The following is a 9586-nucleotide window of genomic DNA, read 5'->3' as shown; positions in this document are numbered from 1 at the left end:
GTTCCTCAGAAGTTCTTGTCAACTGCTGGAAACGGCCCACCTTGATTATCACTACAAAAGGTTTTCTTCCCCCCGCTCTTCTGCTGGTATTAGCTCATCTTAAGCGATCACGCTCCTTACAGTGTGTATGGTAACACCCATTGTTTCATGTTCTCTGTGTATATAAATCTCCCCACTGTATTTTTCACTGAATGTGTCTGATGAAGTGAGCTGTAGCTCACGAAAGCTTATGCTCAAATAAATTTATTAGTCCCTAAGGTGCCACATGTTCTCCTTTTCATTTTACAGTTGGGGAATCGAAGTACAGAGAGACTAAAGGCCTGTCTACATAGGGACATCCAGAACAGTTAATCTGGATTAACTAAAGGCATGAATTTAAAGTGGATTTGTGGAGAAAAAAAGAAGTAGATAAATTCATGGAGGATGGGTCCATCAATGACTATTAGTCAAGATGGTCAGGGATGCAACCCCATGCTCTGGTTGTCCCTAAACCTCCAACTGCTAGAAGCAGGGACTGGATGACAAGGAATCACTTGAAATCGCCCAATCCTGTGATCTGAAACCTCTCCTTCTGACCAGGCCTGGCACCTGATTCCACACTGACCATTAGGTCAGACTGCCCACAACCTGGTGGCTGAAGGTCTGGTAAGTGTGAGGGATTCCAAAGCCTTCTGAGACTCAAATGGGATTAATCAGAGAGAAGCAGATGTCTAGGTCTGGATTTGTTTTGGTCCCTGAAATAAAAATAATAACCCAAGTGTGAACTGAGTTATTGTGATTTCCATGTGGTTCCAGGAGAACAGAGAGGCCCACGGGTGTAATTCGTCATATTTGTACAGCTGGGGAAGAGTAGATGAAGCTGGATTTGGATGCTAAGCAAAGACACCAAACTTTAAACCAAACCTGATCTCCTCCCTCTTCTCAGCCTTATGTTCTGAGGCTAGTCCAGATTCTCATTTCAGGCCTTTGCCCAGCCTAGGAATGAGTGCCAGCATTATACTATCAAAGTAATCCAGTCAGGAGGCCTTTATATACTGAGTGAGAGAAACATAGTAAAGACAAAGCTGAGCAAGTGGTCAGCCATTTTGTGTGGACAAAAATGAGATACCTTAAAGGGGTCTAATTTTTCAGAAGGTGGGTGCTCAGTGCTCTCTGAAAATCCAGTCCTTTTGAGGTGCTTCAAGCTAGGCACCCAAAATCACTATTCACTTTTGAAAGGCTTGCCTCTCGCAGCTTCACTCTTCTAGCCTTCGTCCCCCACCTCAGACCCAAACCCATGAAGGGAGCGAGTGCTAATGGGAATCAAACTCAGATTATCATTCTTTAAACATCACTGTTTTTCCCCACTCAGCCATGTGAAAGCTGGATCCCTAGCTGGTCTGGGTCAGCATAACCCTATTCATGCCAATGGACCATGTGTAAATAAGAAATGCTCTATTCAAGTTAATTGCCCAGATCTCCTGCTAATGTACATTGGCCATAAACACTATGTAATTCAAAGGGGCGAGATCCCCAGCTGGCATAAATCAACTTTGATCCACTGAAGTCAGTGGGCCAGATCCTTAGGTGGTGTGAAGCATAGATGCACCATCAAAGTCTCTACACCAGATTATTTGCTCGTGTAACTGACAACGGTCATTTGGAGCTTCTGGGTGGTGTAAATTGGAGTGGTCCCATTGAAGTCAACAGGCTGGAGCCACTGCAGGTGTGACTCCTGAGCCAATTTGCACCCACAGAGGATCTGAGCTAAGGATCACCAATGCACAGCCTCCTTTGGGGAACTTCTATACTATGTCCATAGGAATCAGAGCCGGCCGACAATGGCACTTTTATTTATTAAAACTCTCACAAATTATGGTTTTGGTATTTGGCCATCTTGAGGCCAGGTGTACATTGGAAACTTTTTGCCAGTAAAACGATGTGGGTCAGGCGTGTGATTTTTTTTTTTATATACAACATTTCTGTACCAGCAAAAGCCGTAGGGCTTGTCTAGACTTGGAATGCTACCGTGGCACTGCTGTAGCTCTTCAGTGTAGAGGCTATCAATGCTGATGGGAGGTGTTCTCTTGTCGACAGAGGTAATCCGCCTCTGTCATAAATATAAAGGGAAGGGTAAACCCCTTTAAAATCCTCCCTGGCCAGAGGAAAAATCCTTTCACCTGTAAAGAGTTAAGAAGCTAGGATAACCTCTCTGGCACCTGACCAAAATGACCAATGAGGAGACAAGATACTTTCAAAAGCTGGGAGGAGGGACAAAAACAAAGGGGCTGTGTCTGTCTGGGTGATGCTTTTGCCGGGGACAGAACAGGAATGGAGTCTTAGAACTTAGTAAGTAATCCAGCTAGATATGCGTTAGATTATGATTTCTTTAAATGGCTGAGAAAATAAGCTGTATAGAATAGAATAGAATAGCTGTATAGAATAGAATGGATATTCCTGTCTGTGTGTCTTTTTGGAACTTAAGCTTTTGCCTCGAGGGATTCTCTATGTTTTGAATCTTATTACCCTGTAAGGTATTTACCATCCTGATTTTACAGAGGTGATTCATTTTTACTTTTTACTTCTATTAAAATCCTTCTTTTCAGAAACTGAATGCTTTTTCATTGTTCTTAAGATCAAAGCGGGGAGGGCGGGGGGTTCAGTAGGCTGACAATCACTATCAGAGAATATAGGTATCCTATTACAGCACAGCAACATTTTACAAGCCAAGTTTTGTTTGTTTTATTTCTAACCCTCGGGTGTAAAGTTAGTTAAAAACAGAGAGGTAAAGATGACAGACACCAAGGTACTACACAAATTGGAGTTAGCCAAACTGGAGGCAGTGAAAGAAGCCGAAAAAGCCCTAGAAGCTGCTTACCGGAGAGCAATGGAGGCAAAGGACAAAGAAAGGGAGGTAGCGAAAGAGGCAGACCAACACCAAGCGGCTGCTCACAGGAGAGCTATGGAGACAAAGGAAAAAGAAGTGGAGGCAAGGGCCAAAGAACTGGAGGAGAAGAAAAAAGAGAGGAAGCATGAACTGGAGATGGAGAAGGCAAGGGCTCAGCAGAATATACGAACAAACCCTAGCAATCCTTCTCCAGGTACCACTTCCCATCCCAGAAAGTTTCCCACCTACAAGGCAGGCGATGATATCGAGGCCTTCTTAGAAAACTTTGATCGGGCCTGCCTTGGGTACAGCATCTCTACTGACCAATACATGATAGAGCTGAGGCCGCAGCTCAGTGGACCCTCAGCTGAGGTGGCGGCGGAAATGCCCAAGGCACAAATGAAGCAGCATGAAATGTTTAAAACCAAGGTGAGAGTCATAATGCTAACACCCAAGCATTCCTGTCAGCAATTCAGAGTCTTAAGGTGGAAACCAGATGTGTCATTTACCCGGCATGCCTACCACATTGTGAAACATTGGGATGCCTGGATATCAGGAGCAAGTGTTGAATCTCCAGTATATTTGCCCTTCCTAATGGAAACGGAACAGTTCTTAGAGGGTGTTCCTGAGGAAATAGAAAGGTAAATCCTAGTTGGGAAACCCAAAACTTTAATCGAGGCAGGGCAGATTGGAGCCAAACGGGTGGAGGTGACAGAGAAGAAAAAAACTGGTCGCAGTTGGAGTGGATACCAGAAGGGACAACCTCAGACCACGCCCTATTACCGGGGTCCACCCAAGGCCCCACATACCCCCCAAGGAACCCTCCAGCCACCTTTCTGTCCCGCCACACCTTTCTCCAGCAACCCACCTCGCCCCAGTGACCTGTCAGCTGGACGATGTTTTAAATGTAACGAGCTGGGGCATGTAAAGGCCAACTGCCCCAAGAACCCCAACAGATTACAGTTCATCGCACTGGAATCACACCAGAGGTTCTCAGGCCCAGATACCTCCCAGATACTCTTGGAGCAGAGGAAAACTGTGAGTGTGGGTGGGAAGAAGGTCACCGCATGGAGGGACACCGGAGCACAAGTATCAGCTATCCATGCTTCCTTAGTGGACCCCAATTTAATCAACCCAGAGATCCAAGTGACGATTCAACCCCTCAAGTCCAACTCTTTCAACCCCAACACCAGAGGGCCCCACCGAACCTGAACAGGCAGCAGCCCATAACCCTACACGAGAGGCTCAGCTGGAGCCTGAACCCCAACATAGTGTCCCAGAGGAGAGCGGTTCACAGTCAACGGAAACAACCCCATCCCCTACATCGCTTCCAGAGGGACCAAGCACAGGTCCACAATCCAATGAGGAACTGATGTCTCCAGCATCAAGGGAACAGTTCCAGACCGAACAGGAAGCAGATGAAAGCCTCCAGAGAGCTTGGACGGCGGCATGGAGCAACCCACCACCTCTCAGCTATTAATCGATCCAGGTTTGTTGTAGAAAGAGGACTTTTATACAAGGAAATTCTTTCTGGTGGACACCAGGAAGACTGGCATCCTCAGAGACAGATGGTAGTTCCAACTAAGTACTGGGCCAAGCTCTTGAGCTTAGCCCACGATCATCCTAGTGGCCATGCTGGGGTGAACAGGACCAAAGACCGTTTGCGGGGGTCATTCCACTGGGAGGGAATGGGCAAGGATGTTTCTACCTATGTCCGGTCTTGTGAAGTATGCCAAAGAGTGGGAAAACCCCAAGACCAGATCAAAGCCCCTCTCCAGCCACTCCCCATCCTTGAAGTTCCATTTCACTGAGTAGCTGTGGATATTCTGGGTCTTTTTCTGAAAAAGACACCCAGAGGAAAGCAGTACATACTGACTTTCATGGATTTTGCCACCCGATGGCCGGAAGCAGTAGCTCTAAGCAACACCAGGGCTAGAAGAGTGTGCCAGGCACTAGCAGACATTTTTGCCAGGGTAGGTTGGCCCTCCGACATCCTCACAGATGCAGGGACTAATTTTCTGGCAGGAACTATGGAAAACCTTTGGGAAGCTAATGCGGTAAATCACTTGGTTGCCACTCCTTACCACCATCAAACAAATGGCATGGTGGAGAAGTTTAATAGAACTTTGGGGGCCATGATACGTAAATTCGTAAATGAGCACTCCAGTGATTGGGACCTCATGTTGCAGCAGTTGCTCTTTGCCGACAGAGCTGTACCACATCCCAGTTTAGGGTTTTCACCATTTGAACTTGTATATGGCCGTGAGGCTAAGGGGCCATTACAGCTGGTGAAGCAGCAATGGGAGGGATTTATACCTTCATAAGGAACTAACATTCTGGACTTTGTAACCAACCTACAAAACACCCTCTGAAACTCTTTAGCCCTTGCTAAAGAAAACTTACAGGATGCTCAAAAAGAGCAAAAAGCCTGGTATGATAAACATGCCAGAGAGTGTTCCTTCAGAGTAGGGGAACAGGTCATGGTCTTAAAGGCGCTCCAGGCCCAAAAAATGGAAGCCTCGTGGGAAGGGCCATTCACGGTCCAGGAGCGCCTGGGAGCTGTTAATTGTCTCATATCATTCTCCACCTCCAACCGAAAGCCTAAAGTGTACCAAATTAATTCTCTAAAGCCCTTTTAATCCAGAGAGTTAAAAGTTTGTCAGTTTACAGCCCAGGGAGGAGACGATGCTGAGTGGCCTGAAGGTGTCTACTACGAAGGGAAAAGTGCTGTTGGTGTGGAAGAGGTGAACCTCTCCATGACCGTTGGGCATATGCAGCGACAGCAGATCAAGGAGCTGTGCACTAGCTACACGCCGACATTCTCAGCCACCCCAGGACTGACTGAACGGGCATACCACTCCATTGACACAGGTAATGCTCACCCAATTAAAGTCCAACCTTACCGGGTGTCTCCTCAAGCTAAAACTGCTATAGAACGCGAGATCCAGGATATGTTACAGATGGGGGTAATCCACCCCTCTGGCAGTGCATGGGCATCTCCAGTGGTTCTAGTTCCCAAACCAGATGGGGAGATATGTTTTTGTCTGGACTACCGTAAGCTAAAAGCGGTAACTCTTCCAGACAACTATCCAATGCCACACACAGATGAACTATGACGGGCCCAGTTCATCTCTACCTTGGACTTAACCAAGGGGTACTGGCAGGTACCGCTAGATAAATCCACCAAGGAAAGGTCAGCCTTCACCACACATGTCGGGCTGTATGAATTTAATGTACTCCCTTTTGGGCTGCGAAATGCACCCGCCACCTTCCAAAGACTTGTAGATGGCCTCCTAGCGGGATTAGAAGAAAATGCAATCGCCTACCTTGATGATGTGGCCATATTTTCGGATTCCTGGGCAGAACACCTGGAACATCTAAAAAACTCTTTGAGTGCATAAGGGAGGCAGGACTCACTGTTAAGGCTAAGAAGTGTCAAATAGGCCTAAACAGAGTGACTTACCTTTGACACCAGATGGGTCAAGGAACTATCAGCCCCCTACAGGCCAAAGTGGATGCTATCCAAAAGTGGCCTGTCCCAAAGTCAAAGAAACACGTGCAATCCTTCTTAGGCTTGGCCGGTTATTACAGACGATTTGTACCGCAATACAGCCAAATCGCCACCCCACTGACAGACCTAACCAAAAAGAAACAGCCAAATGCCGTTCAGTGGACCAAAAAGTGTCAGAAGGCCTTTAACCAGCTTAAAGCGACACTCATGTCTGACCCTGTACTAAGGGCCCCAGACTTTGACAAACCGTGCCTAGTAACCACAGATGCGTCCGAGCGTGGTGTGGAAGCAGTTTTAATGCAGGAAGGACCGGATCAAGAATTCCACCCTGTTGTGTTTCACTGCAAAAAACTGTCTGAGAGGGAAAGCAACTGGTCAGTCAGTGAAAAAGAATGTTACGCCATTGTCTACACTCTGGAAAAGCTACACCTATGTTTGGGGACGGCGTTTCCACCTGCAAACCGACCATGCTGCGCTACGGTGGCTTCATACTGCCATGGGAAATAACAAAAAACTTATTCGGTGGAGTTCAGCTCTCCAAGATTTTGATTTCAACATCCAACACATCTCAGGAGCTTCTAACAAAGTGGCTGATGCACTCTACCATGAAAGTTTCCCAGAATCAACTGGTTAAAATCGTCCTTCAGATGTGGAAAATATTGTTAGTTTTTATGTACTTGGTAGTATATTTAGAGGTGCATGTGTCTTATTAACTCTGTTTTTTCCTAGAGATCCAGGAAGAAATCCCAGCCAGCGTTTCACCCTAGCTCTAATTTGCGGGGGCGTGTCATAAATATAAAGGGAAGGGTAAACCCCTTTAAAATCCCTCCTGGCCAGAGGAAAAATCCTCTCACCTGTAAAGGGTTAAGAAGCTAAAGGTAACCTCGCTGGCACCTGACCAAAATGACCAATGAGGAGACAAGATACTTTCAAAAGCTGGGAGGAGGGAGAAAAACAAAGGGTCTGTGTCTGTCTGTGTGATGCTTTTGTCGGAGACAGAACAGGAATGGAGTCTTAGAACTTAGTAAATAATCTAGCTAGGTATGTGTTAGATTATGATTTCTTTAAATGGCTGAGAAAATAGCTGTGCTGAATAGAATGACTATTCATGTCTGTGTGTCTTTTTTGTAACTTAAGGTTTTGCCTAGAGGGATTCTCTATGTTTTGAATCTAATTGCCCTGTAAGTTATTCACCATCCTGATTTTATAGAGGTGATTCCTTTTTACTTCTATTAAAAGTCTTCTTGTAAGAAAACTGAATGCTCTTTCATTGTTCTAAGATCCAAGGGTTTGGGTCTGTGGTCACCTATGCAAATTGGTGAGGATTTTTACCAAACTTTCCCCAGGAAGTGGGGTGCAAGGGTTGGGAGGATTTGGGGGGAAAGACGTTTCCAAACAACGCTTTCCTAATAAAAATAAACCCAGATAAATGTTTGGTGGTGGCAGTGGAAGTCCAAGGGCAAAGGGTAAAATAGTTTGTACTTTGGGGAAGTTTTAACCTAAGCTGGTAAAAGTAAGCTTAGGAGGTTTTCATGCAGGTCCCCACATCTGTACCCTCAAGTTCAGAGTGGGGAAGGAACCTTGACACCTTCCGTTTATATTTATGACAGGAGCCGAGGTGGGTCTTCCCACCCCCTTTCCTCCCTGTGACTGGGGGGTGTTAACAGGCCACTTGCACCTTGAATTGTCCCATGAAATATGTGTGAACTACTTACACTAAACAATCTGTTCCACCTTGTATTTCCCTGTGATATTCTGAGTTAGTTTCCCAGACCTGAAGAAGAGCTCTGCCTCAGCTCAAAACCTTGTCTCTGTCACCAACAAAAGTTGGTCCAAGAAAAGCTATTACCTCCTCCACCTTGTCTCTGTACAGTTCTGGTCAGTTATTGTACCAGCATCCCTGTGCTCTCAATGGCTAAGGTCATGTCTACACTAGAGAGCTTACAGCAGCACAGATGTACTAATGCTGCTGCTCCACTGTATGATCGCTCATGTAGCCACTCTGTGCTGATGTGAGAAAGCTCTCCTGTTGGCCGAATAAAACCACCTCCATAAGAGACAGTGGTTATGTCGGTGGGAGAGCTTCTGCTACCAACATAGAATCATAGAAGATTAGGGTTGGAAGAGACCGCTGGAGGTCATCTAGTCCAACCCCCTGCTCAAAGCAGGACCAATCCCCAATTTTTGCCGCAGATCCCTAAATGGCCCCCTCAAGGGTTGAACTCACAACCCTGGGTTTAGCAGGCCAATGCTCAAACTACTGAGCTATCCCTCCCGCCATTAAATAAATAAATAAATAAAAAATTTAAAAAGTGATGTTAACTCAAAGATATAAGGCCTCCAATGCCATTTCTGTGTGGGGTGATGCTAGATAAGTAGTGTCATTTTTATATGCCTATCCTGGCATATATCCTGCCGATTCTGGCATCATTCCTGCCCATCCTCAGGTCCATACTATTTGAGCTGAATGAGATTCCCTTTAACTTTAATCCATAACTTGACTGGTACTGCTCCCCAAGCCTGCTGCTGGAAGGTCGTACATTCGTGCATGTGTGTGCACGCACGCACACACACACGAAGCCAGTGTAATACATAGGCATAAGGCCTAGTAATTGTTCAGTTACTAACACCACCTAATTACTGTGTCTCTTATTCAGTGATAGCATTTTGAGAGTCGGCACCACTGTGAGGTACATGCACCTAAGGTTAGTAAAGCTTCAAGTCTGTAGGGGAGTACCTGTGTGGTATTGCTCACCTAAAAATTATTAGGCCTCAAGATACACAAAAGAAATGGCACGAGTGAAGGAACCAGCAGAGGCTGTCCAGAAGGCCTTAGAGCTGATGGTCTCCAGGCTAGCAACAGTATGGATTCTCCTATATGTTTAAGACCTAGTTTTTTGACGAGTACATGTCTCAGGCACAAATAACCCTGAAAGCATACTGATCTTTGGCCCAGAAGCATCACAGAGGTACAGCCATGTAGGCCTCATTCCTAATATTTCTGGGGCTAGCAACCCCACACAGAACCTGCCAGCCAGCCAGACAACTTAACAATTACTGGGCTCGAGACACCTCACAAACCCTGCCCTTCAGTCATTAGCGTTCGTCACCTTGGAGCTATTAATGCCACAAAGAAACCAATGGGCAGGTGTAATGAGGCTTTCCTGGGAAAGAAGGACTCACACGTTCAACAAAGATCAAACCGAAGA

Source organism: Natator depressus, chromosome 6 (genome assembly GCF_965152275.1).
Source record: "Natator depressus isolate rNatDep1 chromosome 6, rNatDep2.hap1, whole genome shotgun sequence".
In the NCBI taxonomy this organism is placed as follows: Eukaryota; Metazoa; Chordata; order Testudines; family Cheloniidae; genus Natator; species Natator depressus.
The sequence above is the reverse complement of the archived record's forward strand: the minus strand, read 5'-3'. Positions refer to the sequence as shown.